The sequence below is a fragment of the Protopterus annectens genome, chromosome 8.part0 (genome assembly GCF_019279795.1).
Source record: "Protopterus annectens isolate FY-2018-M chromosome 8.part0, PAN1.0, whole genome shotgun sequence".
NCBI lineage: Eukaryota > Metazoa > Chordata > Ceratodontiformes > Protopteridae > Protopterus > Protopterus annectens.
The window spans coordinates 2,676,956-2,703,136 of NC_056741.1; the positions used below are offsets into that span (position 1 = coordinate 2,676,956).

The 26,181-nt window shown below is 38.2% G+C and overlaps 1 long non-coding RNA gene across 2 annotated transcripts; it reads left to right on the forward strand.

Annotated features, from left to right (window-relative positions):
• The first annotated feature begins 5,062 nt into the window (after positions 1-5,062).
• LOC122808602 lies at positions 5,063-26,181 on the forward strand. Of its 2 annotated transcripts, none has more exons than XR_006365803.1 (2): positions 5,063-5,408; positions 24,119-26,181. It is a non-coding gene; the product is annotated as an uncharacterized LOC122808602 (long non-coding RNA). The 2 variants fall into 2 exon arrangements; XR_006365804.1 differs by lacking the exon at positions 5,063-5,408 and adding an exon at positions 20,840-21,393.

The following is a 26,181-nucleotide window of genomic DNA, read 5'->3' on the forward strand; positions in this document are numbered from 1 at the left end:
ACACCTTTGTGCTCTCTACAATATCTCCTTCAGCTGACAATATTCATGACTCTCTGAACAGGGCTTCTGCCTAATTTTCAGATGGCTTAATAATACAATTAACACCAGCAAGGCAACATTCTTACTGTTTGGGACACTTCAGACAATAAACAAAGCCCCTGTCATTTAATGTGTATCAAATTCTAATAAAGCAGAGGCTGATATGGTCAGAAATAATCAGTATTCTGCCGTGGTAAACAAATACAAATTTAATACTTTGTCTCAGCCTTGAAGTACTAATTATTTCTTCTACACTGACTGCCATGTTTCTCTACCTTGTAGATTCAGAATTAAGGACAAAGCAAAAAATAATTAGGTGCCGTGGTAAATATTGATATTATTAACTTCAAACGTCTCAAACACTCTAATTTAAGGAGGTAAACAGCAAAATTTTGAGACAAAGTAGGGACATCCTTATAAGTTTGGGATAGTTGAGAAGTGTGATGACCTTCAAGCCTCATTTTGTGGAATAGAAAACTAAACAGACAGCTAGGTGTCTCTTGGAGTATTTACAGATATGTCAGCTCTGAGACATAATTAACTTTTGGTACCAGCATCCTTTTTCTATTGAAATAATAAAACCAAAAGTGGGAAAAGCAACCAAACTAAAACTGAGTCAAAAGGCAACCACGAAACGAAACAATCGCCACTAGGAAGTCAGCCAAAGCTCTTTATTCCAAAACCAAGTAGACAAGGCTGTCACCAGCCACGAAAAAACATGTTTTTTTGTGGCTGGTGACAGCCTTGTCTACTTGGTTTTGGAATAAAGAGCTTTGGCTGACTTCCTGGTGGCGATTGTTTCATTTCGTGGTTGCCTTTTGACTCAGTTCTATTGAAATAACCTGGACTGCCCATCATCTGTGTAAACCATGACCTCTGTCATGGCTCCCTATATGTATTTGAAGATCCAAATAAATAAGGAAAAAAGTATTAATCTACTTGTGATCTACATTCCCCCCGGAAGCAACACTGACACACTTGAGCATATCTTAAACTGGCTCACTACCAATTGTCCCCAGGAAACTATTATCCTGGGTGATATGAATATAGACTGGAACCAATGCTCCTCTGAGACCAACCCCACCCTCATAAATCTCCATGGCTTCTCACAAAACATAACCTCCCCCACCAGAATTGGTAACTCCAACCAAAAAGAAAGTCTTCTTGACTGGATACTCACTAACAGTCCATCCCACGCCTATAAATCTGGGACTCTCCCGAACGAAATCAGTGACCATCTCATAACCTACATAGAGAAAAACAAGGTAGGGAGATGTAAACTACCAGTCTACAAATCTATCAGGAACACTAAACACTTTGACCTTGCCAATTTCCAACTTGAGCTACAGTCCTGTAACTGGTCTAATCTTAAATCCCTCCCTCTTGAAGAAGCTGTTACAACCTTTAATTCCACCTTTATAAAAATACTCAATTCACACGCCCCCATACGTTCAGCCAAGGTTAAAAACCTGACTGCTCCATGGCTAACAAAAGACTCTAAGTATAAAATCAAACTTAGAAACAAAGCCTGGGACAAATGGCGTGCCTCCAAAACCCCCCTAGACCGATCTCATTTCCAACAACTTAGAAATGAGACAAAAAAATCCATTTTACTAGACAAAAAGAACTACTACCTCCAACTCCAAAATAAACATCAACTTAATCCCCAAAAGTTCTGGGCAGGTATTAACAACCTTCTCCATCCAGGCAAGACCTCTACCCCAACTCCGGCCGACCTAAATGATAAAAGTCCTGAAGAAGTGGCCAATGCATTTAACTCTTTCTTTATTAATGTTATCAAATCCTTAGCGGCACAACAAACCCCGACCAACCCCACTATCACGAGTCCGACTCTAAAGTCAGAACCCTCCTTCCACCTACAACCTGTTTCCACTTCCTTCATTAGATCCCTTCTGCAGAAACTAAAGCCTACTACCATTGCTGCTGACCTTCTTCCAGCTGATTACCTACAAAAAGCTGCAAAGGTCATAGCTTACCCCATCTCCATCCTAATTAACCGCACCATAACAGAATCTACTATCCCCTCAATCTGGAAAATCTCCCATATCATCCCTCTCCACAAAGGCGGGACATCTACTGACCTATCCAACTACAGGCCAATAGCCATATTGTCACCACTTGCCAAAATTATGGAAAAATGCATACACAATCAACTAGTACCCTATCTAATCCAGAACAAGCTCCTGACTACCTCGCAGCATGGCTTTAGACCCAAACACAGCACTACCACTGCCCTCCTGTCCTTCACTGACACAATAAATCATAACAAAAACAACAAAAACATGTCATCCGCTCTCTTTCTTGACCTATCAAAGGCCTTTGACATGGTCAACCACCAACTACTGCACAACACTCTAAAAACATTTGAACTAGACAACACAACTCTCAAGTGGTTCCACGCCTATCTCTCAGACAGAAATCAAGCCGTACTATGGCAAAACAAACTCTCACCCCTATTACCCAACGCCACAGGGGTTCCCCAAGGCTCCATCTTGGGACCCCTACTCTTTTCTATGTTTATAAATGACCTCCACACAGTCATCCCCGAGTCCTCCTGTATACAATACGCGGACGACTCAACACTCATAAACACGGACAGGTCACCTACTAAGCTACTAGCCAAAACCCAAGACTGTCTCTCTGCAGTTGAAGACTGGTTACTAGGTCGCCATTTGATCCTCAATCCAAAAAAAAACAAACTACTAATCTTCCAGCCTACCCATAAACCTACCTCCATTCCCTTTTCTGTTCAATCCAAGAATGGTACTACTATATCCCCAGACTCAAATTCCAAACTACTAGGTGTTACCATAGATAACAAACTCAGATTCGACCTACACATTAACCAAATTATTAAAACAGTTAACAAAAAACTGGGGTCTCTTTATAGAATAAGATCCTTCCTTACTCCCAAAGCAAGAGAAGCCACAGCCCGCTCTCATCTCCTCTCCTCACTCCTTTATGCCTCACCCATACTTACCAACCTGTACAAATCTGACCTAAATAAGCTCTCTGGCTGCTATAATCATATTGCTAGATTTGTTACTGGCCTGCCTTACAAAACCCATCACTGTATCAACCTGCATAACCTAGGCTGGGTGGAACTACCTAACCTACTACAACAAACACAGCTAACTATAGCTTACAAGATCCTCCATCATCCAGATTCCATCCCTGCACTGCGTAATTTAATCACCCCATATCTAAACCTAACTAGTCTGCGTTCAGCAAACAAGCTACTTGCTCAAACAGTCAAATCCTGCAACTCTGGAGGTGACTCACTGTTTGCAAATTCCATTGGTAAAATATGGAATTCCCTACCGCCTCAACTCACCACCATCACCTCTTTATCCAAATTCAAGAAAAATCTAACCCTTCACTTTAAAAATCAATGGCTCTGTCAATGTTCCAAGCCAGACTAAACCCTCCACCCACCGGAACCCCACTTCTCCTCATGTTTTCCTCTAGGCTCTTCCTCTATCTAGCATTTACTCTGACATTCTCTCCTTTTAAACCTTATATGTTCTTCATTTACATAATCCTACTGTACCTACATATTAGTCCTATATGTCTATCAATTATATAATCTCATCATACCTACGTATTAGTCTTAGTATAGAGCAGTAGTTTCTCTGATCACTTACTTCTTTATTCCTATGTATTAATTATCAAAACATGTAATATTTTCTCTGTTTATAATTATGTAAACTAATGTCAATGTGGAGTTTATAAATATGTAAACTAATGTCAATGTGGAGCTTTTCTCCCCGGGCCTCCGCTGAAAATGGACATGTATCCAGTCGGATTTTCCCGGTCAACAAATGTAAAATAAAATAAAATAAAATAAAATAAATTTGTGAGTAAAGTTTGAAGAATTATGGTGCATAAAATGATGGTGTATCACAGTTTTACCCTTGATAAAAGAAATAGTTACCATTCAAGTAAATGGGCAAATGATATATTTGATGCCTAACTTACAAGTTGCAAAACTCTGACCAGTGTCCTTGCATAGATACCAAATTTCATATCGGAGACAACATTTACAGCCTACAGTTAAGAGAGTGGGGTATAAATAATCTGTTTGTAACAGTGGGGAGTCGAAAAACTGGAGGGAGCTGTGCTTCTTCAGCGATATGTGAAACAGAGGGGACTTTACTGTCTTCAGATTTAATGTATTGTGTTTTAGGGGAAGGACCATATGTTAAGTGAATCTCTGTTAAGAGATTAACACATTCCTCACAAATCCATCATCTCCAATTATGTACTTTATATTGAGGATTCATGTCTTTAAAGTCTGGCATTATAGTCAATCTGTTTGCCTGGACATTTGCAGTAGTCAGTAGTGTTTTATGACCGGGCTTTATTGGCCATATTAAACATGCCAGTCTCTCTTCCTTCTATTTCTTCATATTGGCCATTGGAACAAAGGTTGTCTTAATTTAAATTTGATAGGGACAGCCCTGAGCTATTCTGAAGAGAGAGCACCTTGGTGCTGATACGTAGTATTGTGAATGTAATTCCGATGTTTCTGTTAAAGTATAATACATTTATTTTTGTTTTCTGATTAAATGAGTGTCTATCATGTTGTTGCCTTGGTGAGCAAAGCCATATGGTGTATTCATAATCCAGTGATTTGTTATGCTATCTTAAACCTGTACCACTTGCGATTTGCACAGCTTTCAGCTATGTCAAGTTTAATGTCCGTTGCCTGCTGTCTGCAGTTGCAGTTTTGCCATTTGTCTGAGTTGTGGCATTTCGGTAAATCAACCTGGTTGTCAAATATGAACTAAATAAGTGCGATTTGGTCCGAATATTTGGGGGTATAAGATTAATTATGGCTTCTTGTAAACATGTTTTATTCCATATATTCTAATGATCTGATGGTGATGAGAATCTTTTGCTGAACACCGGAAGTAATCAGTGTCACATGTCTGGCTCTGGTCACTTTTTATACGCTGAGGTTGGTCGGTATTTTGTACCTAGCTGTGGCTGTTAGTCTGTGTTGACTGGTATTGTACAACCCACTGGCATTGGAATATGCAGAATGTAGTGCCCTGCTTGGGTCTGTACATGGAAGCAAGGAAAGCTATATTGTGTGTGTGTCCCTCTGAGCTTCCCTGAATTTATTGTATTATCACCTCTGACAGAACGTCATGGAAACTATTCAAAAATGAACATTCATCATGTAGAATTATTTCACTCTGAAACAAGAAGAGAACTTGGTGGTATATAATATGATCCTGACCTTTGTATAATATGATCCTGACCTTTGTTGCCTGTGCTGAATAAAGTCTGACAGTTTTTGTGACCTAAGAGGACCTGGAATTGTATACTTTGGGTCAATAAAGGTAAGGATTAAACTAAGAAATGCACACTAGCAACAGAAGGTTATCTCTATAGGAGGTTGGCCCCCTTGGAAGGGGACAAGTAACTTTATGCTTCTGTAATGCATCTGTGGTATGAAAATTCACTTTAGTGGCAGTAAAACTCACAAGATGACTAATGAAATGAATATTAAATATTGAAACGACAATATTGCTTATGACAGTCTTGTCTCCAGTAGGTTTGTCTGATATTAAAGAAAAATATTAATCTCTGCATCTGTCTCTCTAAGACAGAAAACAGATGTTCTGCGCTATCATAATAACCTGCATGGGTAGAGGGAATACTGCTGTTTAAGGGATTATTGGTTTTCATTTATTTTATTTTTATTTATTTTTTATTTTACATTTGTTAACCTGGAAAGTCTGACTGGATACATGTCCATTTTCAGCAGATGCCTAGGGAAAAAAGCTCCTCATTGCAAATAAGTGACACTTAAGTTAGTCCTTACATTGTCAGAGAGCAACCATAATATACAGCTGAATTTACTTTAACATACATTTACTATGTGCCCTTGCATTAAGAAGACTAAGAAAAGGAAATCAGAAGTACTTAACTGTGTTTAAATGCATACACACACACGCTTTTCTACACGTCCTTTATATACATATACAGAAACACATGCATACACACACACTAGTGTATGCGTGTGTGTGTGTGTGTGTGTGTGTGTGTGTGTGTGTGTGTGTATAATGTGTGTGCATACAATGAATTTATAATAAACATAATATAGTTAAGATTTATTAATGTATACATTCTAGTAAATTTTGCTCAATGATTTACTTGGTCACACACTGGCTATGTGTTCCGCATGCAATCTTGGTCAATGTCTTTCTGCCAGCATTTTTTTATTTGTATTGATAAATGCATTTAATAACTGTTATTATCTTTGCAAGTGTAGCTTATGTTGTGGCTGAAAAGGGTCCTGGGACCAGTTCACATTCTTGGTTACCAAAGTATAAATAAATATGAAATAGAAAAAAGGAGGGGGAGCATGACAGAAATAATTGGAACTAGTAAAGCCCATTTTAAGTCTGCATCACTCATGAGAGAGAAAAATCCTCACAATGAAGGCATTGGGAAGTAGCAGACAGACTAAGTTTATAGAGTCCTACTACTTGTCACTTGTAAATGTATTGCAAGGAATCATTTACTGCAGTGAGAGTTTTCACACCTTGGCATGAGAGTATGGGGGAGGGTTTATCAAGTTTGTTAGGACTACAAAAGACTCCTCTTACAAAAAAAAATACTTTTTATCTGGTTTCTTTTGCTGCAAGTAGCTAACAGCTATTTATAGCATAGAACAAGCTCTGGCAGACCGATAAATGAGGTTCAGTCAGGTAAACGGAGAAGCAGCTCTTTTACAGAAGGCGTGTATAGATGACAGTGCTTCACAATCCTGCCATTATATTTTAATAGCATGATAAAACAGCCCCACTTCCTTATGTCTGGCATGAGTCATATAAAGAGGACTTGAAATGTATTCTGGGAAGAAAGAAGGAAAGTAAGAAAATAAGATCACGTTACCAAGGCAGGCCCCATCATCTGCCGTTTTCAGAGAAACACGTTAAAATTGTAAAAGAAGCACTTGGAGTGATTTTGAGGCATTAAAATGGCTCAAAAACAAAGATGCAACGAAAAAAATATGTTTTTTGAGTTCTAAGGTGGAGTTTTCCTTTAAAGGTACACTCCACCCTCTCATACAGTTTAACTCCATCATTGGATTTCTTTTCTCTCTACAGTATGGTTCCAGTATTATGTATGTACCAGAAACTGCTTGTAGTTTTTAAAACTTATTTCCTTGCATTGGAGTCAAAGGAAGGGAAAGCCCACCTACTTTTTTTTAAAATTCAACTTCTCACACTTTGCAGAGAAGCTAGTCTCCACCTGCATGACATATCATAGACACAGTTAAATCTGTAGTTTACCCTGTCAGGTAGTGCTGTCAGTCTTAGATGGGCAATTAATCCTGCTGTCAGGAACACAGCAGCTATTATAAAAAAGGCAGAAAGCTGTGGAATTGTTTCCACTGTTTTTATTGCAGAGGGGAGGAGAACTTAACACTCCCCTTTCATAGCAAAACAAAGCAATTAGATCAGTCAGAGGTTTAAAGGAAGTTGTCAACTCTTCTGACAATTTTACATAAGCAGCAACACAGTATTGAAATTCTGAGCTTTAAATGTTATTTATAATAGTTTGTGTTTAGATAACTTACGAGTAGTTGCAAAGATTTCTGTGACATTTAGAGAAGTCAGTAAATATTTTTACTTCTAAAGTATAAATGCATTTACCATTTTCAACCCCCCCCACACACACACACATACACACACAGGCCAGAACTGCAGAAAGAGTCAGGTGGCAACCCTATCAACTAGGTACACTGATACTGTTCATAAAAAAGGTCTTTTAGGTTTTGTGTGACATCCTTCCAGAGGGGGATGCATACATGATACATGCAGATCCATTGTAAGAGATTGCCACTGACTTGTGGTTACATAGAAATCTAAACATTTAACAAATCACTGACAATTTATAGTCAAGGTTCCATTTAAATCAAGCAAACATTGTGGGTTTGTGGTATAAATATACAGATATAACATTATACATCTTTGAAGTGTGTAAAAAAGAAAGACAAGTATTTCCAGTTTGAATGTAAGGATGATAGTTAAGATAAAAGGTGGTTAGCCAAGAAGGGAAGTTATTGTGAATAGTATGTAGAGGGGTAGAAGAGCACAGGCCCAGAATGGGTAGTATAACAAGTTATCTTCCTGATAATATAATTCTAATGGTTGTAGAGAAGTTAATGGTGTCTGGGTGGGGAATGGTTATTAATGGCTATTTCACCTCTGTGAGCTATGTTTTTCTTACCTTTGTCTTTTTATTTTTTTGGGTTAGTCTGGGTTTAGACATGGACATAGCCATTCCCTGTTTATATTTGCCATTTGCTTATGACTTTTTTTAAGCATTATAATTGAATAAAGCTACTCTTATGTGATTGCTTTCTTTATTTTCCCTGTATTCTGTAGTATATATGGTCTCTGACTTGTCCCTGGTTTTGGACCTTGCATGTTTGTTTTTCTTGAATCCTACATTACTTTCTCCTCCTGCTGACTTCTTGCCATGCGTGGTAATATAAATATGATACAGATAACTCATTAACACCTATGTGGTGTGAAATGTCACACCTCTTGCATTCCAGAGCATTTTCTGAAAAATAAACTTAAAAAGCATGAAAAACGCAAGTGTGAATATTTTGTAAACAACAGAATCTTGTAAAACTGTACAACTAGTAATGTTATCAGTAAGAAATATTCTTTACAGTTATAATAGCCTTTTTCTAATTTCTAAAGCCTAACTCATAATCTTTTCCATAAATACTATGACATATTATAATTCACAGAAATCCCAAATTATATTATTTCTACATTCACAAACAAATTGTAATATCTTAAAACGTTATAACCTAAACATAATGGATAACCAGACAAGCTTTCACATGTCAAAAAGAAGTTAATCTAAAAACATGTTTAATCCTACAATTAGCAATACAAATACTGGATATTTCTCAAGCTGTGCAACTTTTCTGGATCAACATCAAAGGTTTCATCTACTGCCATGCAATAGTTTGCAAGTCACTTGTTTTTTTAAGTGTTAAGCACATATAGACATACTGCATAATTTCATAATTACTAAGAGCTAGCTGTATTTCTAGTACAGTGTGATGTGTAAAGCAACATTTTCAGCTAATTGTCCTGTCTCCAACATTAGTGTTTCACACCATGCACTTCAATAAAATGTAGGTCTCAGTTATGAAAATATGAACATAAATAGAAAATATGAATAATAAGTGGCAAACAGAGATTCATTTCTCAAGTGCAGGGCATCTTACACCAGCAGTCTTAGATAAATCCTTCCCCTTTCTAATGCTGGCTGTTACTATCTGGTAAATTACTTAGTTAAAGAAGCCAGACCAAAAATGTTCTGGATGCCATAAGGTGGAATGGGTGTGAAGGAAGTATACAGAAAAGGTGTTATAGGCTTGAATGGGGTAATTACTGACCTTGCAGATGCCCTTTTTAGGTGAATCCAACTGACTGAACAGGCTATCCAGAAAAAAAAAAAATCTTTCTACACACCATCAATGCAGGTAGAGAATCCCTGCACCCCTCTCTAATATAATAGTATCATAGGAGGTTACTAGGTTAATAGCCAAGTTCAACCTGTGTTCTTAAGGGTGTCTATTTCAAGCAGACACTAAAATCAGCATGTATTCCTATTGCCCCTGTTTAAGAGGGACACAGGTGGAACCTCTGAACTCTTTAGTTTATTAAACATCAGAGGATAGTTCACAATGTCTTTTCTCAGGAATTTTGGACAAAAGTAAAAAATAATGGGGGGACAAAGGTCTCAGTCATGGTCAGCCTGTAATTATTACTGTAATTTGCTTAGAATAGGTTTTATATTAATATCCATTTTTTGAAAAAAAAAGTATGAAACTCTAATTGCTGTAATCCTTGGTGATTTACAAGAAAATCAAAAATTTTTATGATGAACAGTGCAAAAATATGAGGTAAAATCAAAGAACGTTGAAATGTATGCAACAGAGTATGTTGCATTCAGTCATCACTGAAGTACACACTTTGTTGGCCAATTTTGACCAATCGGGCGAGAAACCAAACAATTGATAAAGATATACAGGAAAATGACAATGTTCAGGCAATAGATCAGTCTTCATACTGAAGTATTTAGGGTACAGGTAGTGTATTTTGCAAACATAAGCTGGGATTCAAAAAGCTCATGAACAGGTTTTGTTCTGTGTCACTGAACTACTCTGCTAAAACACAGGGTATGTGAATCATTCAAAAAGAGGGCTGCAAGTTAGAAACTGCAAGAAAAATGAATTTGGTACTTATTATTATTATTTTTATTTATTTTACATTTGTTGACCGGGCTAGTCTAGCTGGATACATGTCCATTTTCAGTAGAGGCCCGGGGAGAAAAGCTCCACACATAGAGAGAATACAAAATACATTTACAAATGGTATAGAGTAGCATTACATAAAGACAATAGAAAAAAACATTGGTATTACATATTTGTAAAAATAACAATCACAATATTGTATAGATAATCCTAAGGATGGCTACAATTTGAAGCCGAGGGGGTAAGTTGATATCTCTGGGATAGGGTATATACTACAGAGACTAGTCTGGTTTAGGACATGGGCATGACCAATGAGACTTAAGAAATTCTTTGAGGTGATTTTTTGAATTGATTAATCGAGGTCATGAGTCCTAGGCTATTAGGTAGGGAATTCCATAGCTTTCCAATGGAATTGGCATAGAGAGCATCGCCTCCAGAGTTATTAGATTTAATGGTTAGTACCTGGACATTATTAGCTGACCTGAGGGATTTTAGGTTGGAGTAGGAGGTCAGGATTTTGCTCAGAGAGGGGGTTCTGTCCGGTTGGTTGATTATTTTAAAAGCTTTAGTAAGTTGGTTGAGTTTGAGAAGATTGGGGAGTTCTAGCCAGCCAAGGGTATTTAGGTTGAGGCAATGGTGAGTACGATACGGTGTTCCTGTTGTAAATCTGGCTATATGATTATAGGCAACAGATAGTTTATTGAGTTCACGCTTATTGAGGAACGACAGTATTGGGGAGGCATAAAGGAGGGTGGAGAGGAGATGAGTGCGAGCAATGGTTAGTTTGGTATGAGGGGTTAGGAAATTTTTTATTCTGTACATAGATCCAAGTTTCTTGTTTGCGGATTTAATGGTTTGGTTAATGTGTGTATCAAATTTAAGCTTGTTATCAATAAGCTGCTGCCCTTTGCCTGATGAGACAGTTTTCTTCAGCAGTATGACCCCAAACAGTGATGTCAGGCTGCGGTTATCATGCTACCCTGTATATGGTTGAGTAAAAAAGTGTAGCTTTCACTCTGTTTGGGCACATGGCATGTTCATCAGGATATAGCTATGATTACTACCCTATTTCTACAAAACTTGCCTTTTTTATTGGAAATCTCGGTCCAACACACTGACTTACTGAATGAAGCTCCTGACTTTTTTTTAAGTGTTTGTTAGGGCACTGGCATATGCTGAGCAGAAAGAGCTCATACTGAGCTATAAGATGGTTTTGTTTATTGTGTCATGAGGTGTAACTGTACATTATAGTTTGATTTACAGCAGCTACTCCTTGAAGTTATGTGCAAGGCTTTCTGAATCTTGCCCATATCTGCATGTTGGACCGCTATTCCTTACTCACTGGCAGCTCATTTAATTAATGTCTCTGTTACTTTGGAACTGCTGCATTCTTTTATGTGTAATTAAACTGCAGTAATGCCTAGCATGAACAAGATTCTCTTTTTGCATAGACTTAAAACAAAAAAAAAAAATCCAACATTGCACCAAAGGAGTTTTATACATTTTTTCATTTACATGTTAAGTATGTCATCTCATGTATTTGTTTGTTCTTAGTTAAAATACATAAGAATAAAATTCTTATGCAACCAAGTGACTTAAAGATATTTAATTATTTTTGATTGTATGTCTAAATTTGTACCATGGACAAGAAAGTTACACCAAAAGGATAAAGGGTCTCAAAAATATGTCTTATGCTGCCCGACTGAAAGAACTCCAGCTCTATTCAGTCGCTTACCGCTTGCTCAGAGGTGACCTGTGCCTGACATACAAGGCCATGTCAAACCCAGATTTGATGAACATGCTTCACCTCAAAAAATCTAGATCCCTCAGAACTACAAGGGCGGGAGACTTAAACCTTGACACGGTTATTAATAGGACGTGCTGGAGGGACAGATTCATCACCCAAAGACTCCCTATGCTGTGGAACAAAATCCCGGTACATGTAAGGCAGAGCACCTCGCTGGCCTTGTTCAAGAGGAATCTTGACCAATGGATGGGAGATCACAGGTATACCCCAGGGATTACCTCAGTGTCACTGCTCGACAGAGGCACAGCAAAATAATGGGCATAGTTTATCCAAACTAAAGGGGTGGCGAAAGCCACAAAACTATGGGCTAGGCTTATAAATGCCCTCGGGCAGATAGCCTAGTATGAACCTATGAACCTATGAACCTATGAAATCCTTTGACTTAATGGTTGTAGAATAACAGGTGTGCTGTACCTTTAAGAAGCCTTTCTAAGGACTGTGTGAACATATAAATACCAAGCATGTGTTAGCTTCAGTGCCATTTTGAAGGTGCAGCCAGAGTGTTAACATCTATGTGCATGATAGCTAGTTTATTTATAAGTTAAAGTTACTTAGCCTCAGTTATCATATGTTTGTATATAATAAAGTTGCTTGAACAAGAACCCACGATGTTCGCTTGCTTCTTCCTGACCAGGCAAGTGACAACAGTGGTTTCACTTTTTATGGTAAGTGTAGTGTCATCTTTATCCTAAGCAGGGAATAAGCGACAAAGGTGGTAAAGGTTCAGGTAATAGAGACTTCCACACTGTGTCTGCTGCACTTTTTTTTTTTTTTTTTGCTTAACTAGCCTTCTCCACATTCATGTACACATAAGTAATTATTACCAAGTTAGCTAAGTGACTGGTGGTATCAAGGGTCATGGCAGATATGAGTTTATGTAAGAGGATTTGTGGAGGCCTGAAAAAAGTGGAACAAAGAAAGTATAATTTTCTGTTTTTGTGACCGTCACTAGGAGGAGCAATCTTTTTTCACTGCCTTCTTCTTCTGCTGGAAATACTGGGTTTGGTAACAAACTAGAGCTAATATCCTTTCAGTTCTCTTCATCGATTCTAACCGTGCATAAGCAGAAAGAAGCAGAGGGCCTTCTCTGTATTTGTGTGTGTGTGGTTTCGTTTTTTTCCTAGCCGAAAAGGATAACACTCTTAATGGAAAACAACACCTATCTGGCCAGAGTCTTTTGTGAGTCCAGCGACAATAACACCAGCATAGTATGCTGTAGGTCTTGGGCTCATGTCCCATATGAGAGCTAATATTATCCTTTCACTTCTGTGGCTCTTGTATAGAGTTTTAATTCAACTTGGGGGGGGGGCAGATTTAAGGATGCGCATGCTTCTATAGTAAGTGTTCCTTACCACATGGCCTTGTTCCATACTCTAGCTTTTATGTGCAATGATAAATGGTATCATCAACGTATTAACTGTACATGCATATGTACACACATGACTTTCAGTCTGATAAAGGTGTTGTGTTCATAGGTACTTACTAGGCATATGGTCCAGTGGATCACTGAGGAGTCTATTCCAATTTCCCACTTGCCCCAAAGCACTATCTGGTTATGTAATTTGCTCAGGAGCACACATCAGTCTAAAAATTGCAGAGGAAATCCAATCCTGGACCAAAAGAAGCAGCACATAGTCTTAATCATCTGTGCAAACTCTATTAAACTACCTAGTAAAACTTCATTTTCTGACATTGCTTGTCATCAGTGGCCATTTAAAAAGCTAATTAGTCACTTTTATGTCTATGTATTTGAGATTTTGCTTTATTAACTGTTAAAATGTTCATCTTGGATTTCTTATTTTTGCCATTATAAAAAAATAGTATCCTCAGTGTGTTGCTGACTTTTGCCACGGTGGTGCAGCGGTGGCGTTGTTGCCTCACAGCAAGAGGTTCTCACATTCGATTCTCGGCTTGGGTTGGGAGTGCCTTCTGTGTCGAGTCTGCATGTCCTCCCCGTGGTCGAGTGGGCGTTTGAAAGACATGCGTTGAATGGGCGTGCCTTCGTTGAAGGTTGGGCATTGGGCTGGCAACTCGACACCATAAAAACCAATTGCCAATCATTAGCGGACCGGAGTTCCGCTGTGGCGACCCCTAACCGGGAAAAGCCGAAAGACAAGCAAACAACATCCTCAGTGTGTTGCTGGATAGCATTGTCTTGAATTGCCTTAATTCTGTTATTTTTGACACCATTATTAGCTTCATGCATTGCACATTGACATGGATACACACACATTTACAACAAAAAAATCAATTTGGGCACTTCTCTCAGAAATTGTTCCCACAAATACCATTCCTTTTATCTATATTTAGTTTGCTCATTCACTTCTCTAAGTATTTCACCTTGAAATGCATTTATCTCCTTTAAAACATTTTTTTTACGGTTGGTTGAGATTTCAGTTTTCATTTTCTAGTAAACTGCTTTTCTGGCGATAGGATAAAACTTAACAATGTCTTACTATGTCTGGGCATCCCAGCTTAAAATGATCATTTCCTTTGTTATAGTAATTTACATCACCAAAATGTTGCTGAGAAAAGTACTGTGCAGGTTTTTACGTCTCTGGATTCTAAAAAAAACCTGTCGCCCTAATACTCCTCACTTTCCCATCACACCTTCAACATTTGCTGTCTGCCTGAGTAAAAATTCTCTGTTTCCTTGAGGCATAATTTATAGGTTCATAGGTTGGTACTAGGCTATCGGCCCTAAGGCCTATGCAAGCCTAGCCATAACAATTCCCTGGAAATTTTTTCCCACAATATTTACTTCTCTGGGCCCCTGTCTAGCAGGGTGACTGACATGATCTTGATCATGATTTTGTTTTGAGAAAAAGGATGAGGGAGTCTAATGACCATCACTGGAGAAAAGCTTTTAATGGTTGCACAGCAGACAGTAACTGCAATTGTAGAAACGCATATTTTCTTTATTTTAATAGTTTGCTAGATATAGATTCATAGATTGTTACTAAGCTAATGATCCATGGGGCCTGTCTAAGCCTAGACTAGTTTCCCTGAAAGAATAATGACATCCTACATCCAAATAGGACATTGAAGGCCAAGCATTTATAAGCTATCTCTGTCCATAAGGGACATGGGTGCCAGGCCTGGCATAATTTTTTTGTTTTCCATCCATTGGCCTAGGTTGTGCTTAAACTGGGTTATAGAAGAATTTGGCTTCACACTGATTGGAACCCTGTTCCATAGGAGGGCCAGTCTGTAGGAGATATCTGTTTTTCCAGCATGTTCTGTTTAAGTCACAGACAAAATTCAAGTACCTAAACCTTGTATTTCTGGTACTCTTCGCCTTGCTAATATGTAGGAGATTCATAAGTGTGGGGTTTGCGTGTGCCTTGTAAGCCAGGCATAGATCATCACTCAGTGATCAGTAAGAGAATTAGGAAAGGGCTTTAAGGGGCTCTGCATAAGGCAGGTTTGTTATACCTTGTATCTGTTTTGTAAGGAACCTCTGAGGTTGCTCTAGTTGCTGCATATACCTGGTCAGGTACATACCAAGGGGAGCATTGTACCTGATTGGTCTGATAAGGGTGGAACACAGTGGGATAATGACCTTTTTGGACCTAGATGCCATGCCCTTTATAAGTTGTGCAGCATAAAAGGATTTCCTTACCGTGTGGCCATATGGTGGTTGAAGGTAAGGCTACTTGTGCATACCCGGATCCCTAACCACTGCATTAAGACATTAGGGTCCATCAGTTATGGTGTAGGCTGCCTGCATGCTGCCGATCTGTTATTTGGACAGCTAACTGCACTCACCAATTTACTGTAGATTGAAATACGGTTCTTTGAATGCTGAATACATGACATTTTATGTGTGTGCCAACAGCAACTATGCTGCTTGGTTTTATACCCCCTTCTCCCTGATACATGTCGGTCGAAGTATGCTAAGAGATACTTGTAGCAAATTAAAAAATGTATGTGTTCAGTGTCCCAAACAGATTAGCTAACTGAGCCCTTCAAATCCTCCACATATGATTTTATATGGGTATGGCAGCAACAGTTACCCATCTGATTTGTTTTGATGTGGATGTACAGGCACATTGAGATTATACATGAAGCATGTATGGATAGCACAGGATTACACTGCACCTCAAACCCAGCAGTATGTATGATGGGCAGAAATGTGAGTTGGAAACCCACACCATTTCCACCAAAGATTGTGATGATCACAAGAGTCACGGTCTCATGCTCCTCACTGCTAACACTACTAAATGTGAGAGACTGGCTACAATCTGCTTCACTGCCACAATAAATACTGCTTAAGAGCAACACTATGCAAGCTAATCTATATATATATATATATATATATATATATATATATATATATATATATATATATGCATATGAAATTATATATATAATGATTCACACATACATTTCATATATCTAATTAAATTTGTAACTGAAGTTTGGCTCAAAGATCATGTAAGAAATATGTACTGTTGTCCTGGCCTATGGACCTATGTCAGCCACATCCAAATAGGTGCTATACGGAACAACTGCAGTGCATAGTTATAGGCCTGACTTCCCCAGGCTCTTTTTCCTGTTCCCTCTGAAATCACTGCCTTACAGTTCTAGTTTATCTTCAGTAACTAATTTGCATACACAGTCAGTTACATTCATAATGGTTTACTGGAGACAGTACTGATGCCTTCTAGCTCTGTAATTCTCTTATGGTTTATGGTAGCCTGCTGTCATTTTGAACAAATCTGGAACATTCCAGTTTTTGGTCCTGCCATCATAACTTTTTTTTTTACACAGTCATCTTCAAAGGCAGTGCAAATAATGTCAGGAAATGCAGCATTTGAAGTAAAACAGCATTAATGCTGCACAAAATGCAGCAGGGCAAGAAGGGTGTTACTGGCTTCATCTCTTATTATGAACTCAATATTGCTGACATTCAGACCATAAGCATTCTGGGATACTTGGTTTCTGAACAGCATAGTACTATATTACATATCCACAGTATATACAAGCACAGAGAGCTACTACATACTCACAGTTCTGTCATAGAAAAAAGTCAACTGATAAGAGGTACCAACACTACTCGACTAACACCACTCTCTCAGTTAATAAATAAGTAAATAATCACCACAACGTTATAAAATTAAATAGATAAATATTTTTTCTTAAAATCGAGCAATGAATTTTAAGAATTATGTATGCACAGAATTATAGGCAGTCACATACAAAAAAACAGAATAATAGCCATTTTAGACGTACAGATTTCATGTTTGTCTACAAGCTAAATATTCGCTAATGTATGGGCTGAAATAATTTACTAGGCTCTGTCTACCACTCTCTAAAAGTTGTAAAACGGGAAAGCAAAGCAACATGGAGCAAACCCACTGCTGCAGGAGAGTGCAGCTGGTCAAGATACCACAAACCTGTTCCAAAATGGCTGGTGTGCCTCTTCACAGCAAGAGGTAGACCTTTACAAGAAGGGGGTCATGACACTTGGACCTGTGGAGGGGTGTTAAGAGTGACCCGCAGGAAAAGCACAAATATTTCCAAACAAATTCTCTTCTCTTGTTCATTATACAAGAAAGTTCTCCGCTCCTTCTCTTAGGGACTAGCCTTCTGGCTTGCGTCTTTGTGCAAAATTCAGCAAAGTATTGCTTTAAGTGAACAGTTTCCTAAGACTTGAGTGTTTGCTTTTGATTACTGTTTTTCCACAGAGGGTGGTCACCATTTGGAAGTACAACTTATGCAAAGTGCAGAGCAAAACACTTGCATATGCCCATTTTTCTTTTTTTTGTTTCATATTCCATTTTTTCTGTTTTACATTTCCGGTATACATTTACTGGAAAACACAATTGCAAGCTTGCTATATTTTAAAAGATTTCAGTACTTTGCTGTATTGTTACAAAAACATTGTGGGTTGATATAGGTACATATCTACTTGCACTTTGCATAAGATGAGCCATTACTTTCAGTTAACACTGCCAGAGATAGTCTCCACCTGCCGCCTCTTGGATTTCGGTTACTGGCAAAGGTACTTCCCTCCCACATAGTGCCTAATGTCATAACAACAAAATTGCCAATGTAAAAAATCCACTAGAGACAAACTCAAGGTTATGCTGCTTAATGCTAAGAGTCTAAATCAGAAACTACACTCAGTGGAAGCACTTCTTACCTTGGAAGATGCTGATGTCTGTGCAGTCACAGAGACATGGTTCAAGGGCACAGAGAGCACCCTGGCCATGGAGGGCTATATACACCTCAAGACTGATCAAACAGTATGACTTCCTAGAGCTACTCAAGTCCAACTAACTGTAGGTAAAACCCCCTTAGCTATAGGTTCCTCACCATGAGCCATGAGACTCACTCTGCCTACCTGGACCTACTTGAGTCACTCACTGTACAGCCAAACACCTTGGTCATGGGTGATTTCAGTTATCCTTCCATTGACTGGGACTCGTATGTGAGCACAAACATGTTTGCCCTAAGGTTACTGGATTTTGTTAATGCAAATGCTGTTGTGAAACAGTCTGCACTCCCTTTATATCTTTCAGTCTAGAGCCATGGCCTTACAGGCTGGTCATTACCTGTCTGAATGTGTTGGGTCACTTATTTATCAAATCCCAGGATCTTCCATAAGAGTTTCCTTTCAACCAACACATAGGCATGTGTCATAACTGTTGCTATTTCATTAGGTTTGCTTCCTCTGGTTAGTAAGTACTGTTCATCTCCTCAGACTTGACTAAGGTGGGGGCGGTTGTAAAGATGCACGCACATCTGCACACCCTCCAAAATAATAGAGCTGCATATCCTTCAGTGTTCAGACAGCAGTTAGCAAATATTACAGGAGATAACACCCACAACCATCCAGGGCAGTCCTCTCTAAATGCAGTCTTGGGTATTGACTAGTACTTCTATGGTATTACATTGGATTGAAACAGCTAGGCTTAAAATGACCTCTGGGTTGATAGCTTAGTAATCTCCTGTGATCCTATGAAACTTACATCGTGGGCTGTGACATCTTGGTCACTTATATGCCACATAAATACAGCATACGTCAGATGTATTACTTCACAGCTCCATGTGTAAATAAGGAGGTTTCTACAGTTTGATAACTGGCATTAAAACACAAAATATAAGACTTGAACTATATGAAGTACTAGGTATTAAAGTAAGAGCTGCTGATAAACTGACAGCATCTCTGAGCAGACATTTAACTTCTTGATGAAAGGCACTGGAGAAAGTGATTTGGGTGGTTAGTTCATATGCTGTTTGGCACTTCTAGAATAAAGTGTTAATGAAAATTGTTTTATGATGTTTTAAAGGGTTTTGTGAATAACTCTAGATGTTGAACTACTGAACTCAGAAGGGAATATGTCATCACAAGAGGAACAACGGATACCCTGTTGCTCACTTCTTAATGAAAATAGTTTTAAAAACAGTGACTTTTTTAATGACATTTTAAGTAGGTTTTTTAATGAAACAAAGGTAAGAGTTATCACCAAAGGTGATTTTAAAGTTTTTAATTACACTGACTGATGTCTCTGACTGCATTAATTTGTTAACTAAAGGTTTCTCTTTTGTACCCACAAGAAGGGTTAGCTTGGTTGATGTACTGATAGAACTGAATCTTTTCACTTGAAAACTAAATTTTGAAGTACTGTTTTATAAAAATAACACTCATAGGTTCATAGATTAGTACTAGGCTAACTGCCCTTGGAGGCTATTTTAAGCCTAGACAATTACCCCATGTGAGTATCAAACCCTGCATCTTGTGTCTGTAAGGTAAACGCCATAACCATTATGCCAATCTCCCATGATTCTGTAAGAAGGTGCAGCACCTAGAATTCACCACATAATACCTGCACTAAACTTGTTTGAGAAAATTTATGATGAGAAAATATATGAAAGGGACAATAAGTGTGCCGGTGCTTCTTATTCAGCAGACGCTTAAAGAAACCTCACAAACGCTGAAAGTACTACCATTAAACAATTCAGTCAGGATGACACCATTCATATTATGGAACCTGATAAAGGGTGGTGGGGAGGTTCTTTTTACGAATTCTGATGAATGTGTTAATAGCATGAGCTTAATGAAAGTGAATGGCAGTAAAGCAGATTTCTGGCTTGATGATTTAAGAATAAAGTTATTTTGAATTCCTATACCAGTTCTTACAGATCAAAAATTGAATAACACCTCATATTTGGGATTCTGAAAAGCCGTAAGAACCTTAGTTGACCACAATTTAGACCTATAATTTTAGCTAAGGGGAGTAAAACTGAAACACTACCAGTGCTGATAGATAGAAAATTGAAAGATTTATTGAACCTTTTCCCTAACATCGTTCCTGACTGATGGCACCTCCTGGACTTATTACACACTACAAAGAATGACTCTGGAAATTTGTTTCACAGCTGATATACAGGACCTGTATACAGTTATCTCCATGATGGCGGTGTGCATTACGAGTCTCATTTCTAACAAGGTAGAGGATGCTGATTAATCTGTTACTGTATGAAAATAATCCTTGAAAATACCTTTTTCTTCGAGAGTGAATTATTTAAACAGGTATTAGCAGCAACTATAGGAGCCACATCATCCCTATTTTCTATTATCCCCATCCTTTACGAATGGGAAAAGAAGGTAATTTTGTAATCAGAAATGGTTAGATTCACTAAAGTAAATCTGGATGTCATTTTTTATTGTATGGTTTGGTACTGTGGATGAACTAACTCTCGTTTTATGAATTTAATTTAAACACATCTACCACCACTTTTTAATGCTCACGGGTACTTATTCTTATGATCTTATTAATTTGTTTGGATGTAGAATTTTTCAAAAGTCAGAATCGGAGGAATATCTTCCAATGTATACAGAAAAAATGTATTTCAGTAACTCCTCCCTACATTTCACAAGAAATCACCTGCTCTGAATGAAAAGGAATGGAGTGAAAGGACAGCTTCTAAGGATTTCTAGAATGATATCAAATGATATTTTTCAAAAAATTACACTCTTTAATAAATTATGTTTATAGATAGGGGACAGACTGCTGGAAGATAGTAAGGGAGTGATCACTAGGAGACCTACTGATTTGTGCTTCTATCCTCTTGTTTAGCATGAAGAGAAGAAAGGATGAGAGCACAGGGTCACGATCCTCTAATGTACTCTGCCTAGGATTTTCCACTGATGTCAAGGCAACACAAAATATTATTAGACAACATTGGCTTATAACACTGAGTGGGGATATAGGTAACAGACTTGGCAGTTTTTAAATATGGTTGTAATTTGAAACAATTTTTCGAATCAAATGTCCCCAGTTGGAAATTTCTCCTTATTGTACTTAGCATGTTTAAGTGCGGGGCGTGAAAGCAATGCAGGTTTGTTAATACATGCACTTTTGTGTCTCTAGGAGATGAACCTGCGATATTGTCTTGCATAGGTTGGTACAATTGTACCACCAAAGAATGGTAAATGTTGCAACCTGTTTTTCCTTTTCTGTGTTTTATAAAGGACAAACTGCGAAAGGTCTCAAAGTAAGGATTTATCAGCCCATTTATTCTGTTAAAAAGCAGGATAAGAAGAATGCCTTAGCTAGATATGAGAAAGAAGATATGCCCTGATTCTAAAGTTTTTTGCCTTTTTTTTGTACTGGAAACAGTTAAATGTAACCCCAGATGTGGGAATTGGACTGTTTTTTCTGACTAGGGAGTTATTTTAGGAAATGACTTTGAATTCTGACCAACCTCCAGGTATTAATGGCACTATCTATATAATCCACATGGTGAAATAGTTGTTCTATTTGCATAACACATCATAGGATGATACTAGGCTATTGGCCTGGAGGCCCATATAAGCCTAGCCAAGAATTTTGCCCATGTTCCCTCAAATCATGTGACTGTTCACTATAGAAGGAACATACCTCTCAACTGTGCAAAGTTTTGCATAATGTCCAGATTTTTGTTTGATATTTTTGTTCTGTTTCCTATAAAATATGTGGTTTTCTAGCAAATCACTGTATTTATTCATTCTGAAGAAGTCTCTTTTTTGAACAGACCGAAATAGTCAGTTTTGTTAAACGTTACTGTGTGTTGGATGGAATTTGCCTGATGTTTTATTTATCCTGCAGAACGTGGAACAAGCATAACTCACTGCAAGAAGGCTTTCAGGGTAAACCTAACACATGCTGACAAGATTACGGCTTCAGTCTGGGTTAAAATACCTGGCTAGTCTGGTAAAATTGCAAAAAACAGAAGCCTGTTCTGCCTTTCCTTGGTTGCTACCACCGTAAGCCTTACCATGACAAATGTGCAGGAAATAGATGGTTGTTAAGCTATAAACTCTGACACACACTCAGCCCTCTAAAATGTAATACACACTCAGTACAAGACCATGAAAGTACAATAATGTCTGTTACCATACCTCTCAAGTGTACCTCATTACGAGGAATTTACCTCATTTGGGGTCTTAAAAAGTTCATGTTCCTCGAAGTTCCTCAAAATTCCACATAGAGTCTGTCACACATTTAGTGTTAGGAATTTTTTTAAGTGAAATCCATGCTAAATAGAAATTAATCATATTAATTCATTAAAGGATCTTATTTATAAGTAAAAGCAGCATATTTTAACCATCCTATGACCTTCCTAGTTGAAGTTGTTATAGGTTCATAGGTTAGTATGTGTTCCACATTTTACCCATTTGTTCCACATTATGAAGGCGAGTATTCCTCATTTTGGTGATGGAAGTTTGAGAGCTATGTCTGTTATTTACAAAGTGTCAGGCAATAAGCTCAAATGTGGAAGTTACTTACAGTCAGAAATTGAAATGTAATAGAAATTATGAAGCTTTTCCACACTGGTGTATTTTCTTCAGGCTAGTGCTCAGTTTTAGTGTCTTCACATGGTGCATAGTCTTTTCTTGTGTTTTGAGTTTATTTGTTTCTATGGTCCCCATAGCAATAGCTAGTCACACCCCAAGATTACTAGATATAGTTGTTTGAAACGGCATGCACGCTACTGCTCAGTACCTTTCTGTTTTCTAAAAAGTTTCACTCTTTAGACCACTTTAAGCATGCCTTTTGAGCTCTTCAGGCTAAGTTCATGATTGGTAGTGTTTTGTTTTTAACCCTGATAGGCTCATAGGATCAGGTAATCTGCATTTTACCATTCAGGCAGCCTCATCTTTTCATAGGTTCATAGGTTCATAGGTTGGTACTAGGCTATCAGCCCTAGGGCCTATACAAGCCTAGCCATAACAATTCCCTGGCTATTGCTTCCCACATTATTTACTTTTAACACTTTAGAACCTAAATCAGAACAAGCAGAGCAAACTTTTAATTTTCTTAACCCTCCCATGCCATCATAGGTATATATGATACATATATTACTTACAAGGGGCTATATAAATCACTGATAATAATGCAATTGGTGGTTAATGTACTCTTACATTGAGCCTGTTTATAATATGTAAAAGCATTGTTATAAAATTCCATAACTTTGTTACTTTCCATGAATGAAAATACAATGAAGATGTGATACATATGTAAATGACTGATTATGTTGTTCCTACCAGGACCTAGTTCTGCATGGGTATGTATTAATTTATGCATAACACGCTGGGGGAGGGGGAGCAAATATTATTTCTTCGTCTAATGATGGAGTTGAACTTACCTTGCAAAATGAGATCTACTGAAAGTGTATTTTTAAATCTTAAATCTACAGCAACTGAGAGATGATATGCACACATTTAATACTTCAGTTTTCTAAAGTCTTTCACAGTGGAGAAGTGTAGATCCCCGGTATGCACTGTTCTTAGAGGCCCTTTACAAGTAAATGATTCAAGCATTCCATTTTGGTCACAGAAACATTAAAGGTAAACTGTGTAAAATAGCAGCACACTCTGTTTATCATAAGGAGTTTGAGATTTCCTATATTAACAGATTTTTTTTTTGATTTTATGTAATTTTTTTTTTTTACAGATTGTTACAGCAGGACTTTGAAAGGGCTTGATCTTGTATGAAGAACCTCAGGTGCTGATGTGAACACTCATGCTTCTCATGATTAACGGCCTAATCACTAATGGCCTACTATGATTTTGGAGGCCTTCTATGGATGGTAACTATTGGGATTCGGCCAACATGAAAAAAAATGCTTTTTTGTTTTCCTGTGCTCAGGGGGTGCATGCACCTTCTGCTGGTACAGAACACAGTGCCTGTCATCAGCTTAAGAAAATGTTTCTAGCACTGCGCATCTCTGATGTTTTCTCCTATCTTGACCCTTATATTCACTGTGAAAAATTTCTTGTATTTATTGCCTCAGAAATAAAAACAGAATTTTCCAATCATGAAGTAATGTCCACGAAGGAGAATATAACTTATGGTAGAACTTAGCAAGTATGGTCAATATCCCTGTTTTAATTATGAAATATATTTTCGTCAAATGTCCTTTTATATCTTTATATGTATGCAAATTTAGTATAGTGCATGTGAGCTATTTGCTTGTGCTTCACAGTTATATGAATGTAAAGTTACAATATTAAAGCAAGGGGGAAGTGTGCTGAGATGAAAACAGATGTCCTGCAGAATATACTTTTTTGAAAGCCTTTTTAATATACATTTACAGGCATGGTACATACATTTGTTATATTTTCATTGATTGGGTTTTGAGGCTGCTGGTTTTCCTTCACTGTTTTGCAGTGTTGTGAGATTTATGATGGTTGATTTCCATCCTCAGACATGAATTCATGGCATTGTCTCTGCTGTTTATGAAAGGAGAATGCCAGTCATCGCCATAAGTGGCAAAGCTTCTGCCTAGTTATCCATAGCTATCCATAGATGAGGAAACAACATATGCCCCAGCCCTCTAGAGATAGTGGTGGTTTAAGATGCCCAGTGCAGGGAAGAAAAGTGCTCCATACGATTGCAGGACATCAGTGGAGCCACACGTGAAAGGTGGGAGCTCAGAAGCCAGACAGCAGTCACTTTCTGCTCCCATGAAATCCTCCCATAAGGCAGCATCATGATGTTTGCATTTTGCTAGCCTCCCTTAACTATTGAGAGGGATAAACGCTACCATGTCCAAATATGATAAGGAGATAAGAGATTTAGCCCTTTTAGTTACTTTGTCTATCCCACCTGTCCCATGGACAGGCAGCTGGAGTAAGTTCCCACTCATTCTGCTCCTGTTCAAAGTTCCTCCACTTTGTCTAATGGTCCCACTAGGGGACCAGGGAAAAACTCTTCTCCCATGGTCTCCATCCAAGCCTGTAAGAACTCCTTGACTGGAGGTGGATGGCACAGTGGTGCAGCAGTAGCATTGTCGCTTCACAGCAAGAGGTTCAGCAGTTTGATTCTCAGCTGGAGTGGCTTCTACGCGGAGTCTGCACATCATCCCTACATTTATGTGAGTTTTCTCCGGGTGCACCAGTTTGGTCCCATTTTACAAAGACATGCACCTGGAGCATTTCTGCCTGGGCCTCTGCTGAAAATTGGCTTTGTTCCAAGTTGAACTTTCCCAGTAAACAAATGTTAAATAAAATCTTTGGGTCCAGCATTTCCTGTGCTGAATCCTGAAATTATAGATATTCACATCTGTTTGACCAGGCCTTTCTCAGTGGGTTTACAGCATACTTTTAGAAACTTGAGTCGATGCTAGTGTCAGGTCCTATAGCAGCCCAGCCTTTTCTCTGCTAGTAGCACCATTCTCTGGCTGTTCCCTAGGTGCTGAGGCCCTAGGGCCCTAGTACTCAACCACTTGAGGAACTAATTAGTATAGAGATCCACCAATTTCAGAACAAATGTTAAAAGAATCCTCTCTCCCGTTTTGGTTGTGAAAGAGACTGTGCAGATTAGGAGAACCATATCTGAGTCCATCATTGGGTAAGTAGTGAATAAAAAATACATTTTGAAGTGTGCCAGTGGAATTATGCAGCTATAATCTATAGGCTGGAAGTTCTGTATTCTTAACAAGTTTTGGAAATAAATGTTTTGTTTTAATTCAGCTGACCTCGTGACTTGTTTATTAAAGCACTTTTGCCTGATGA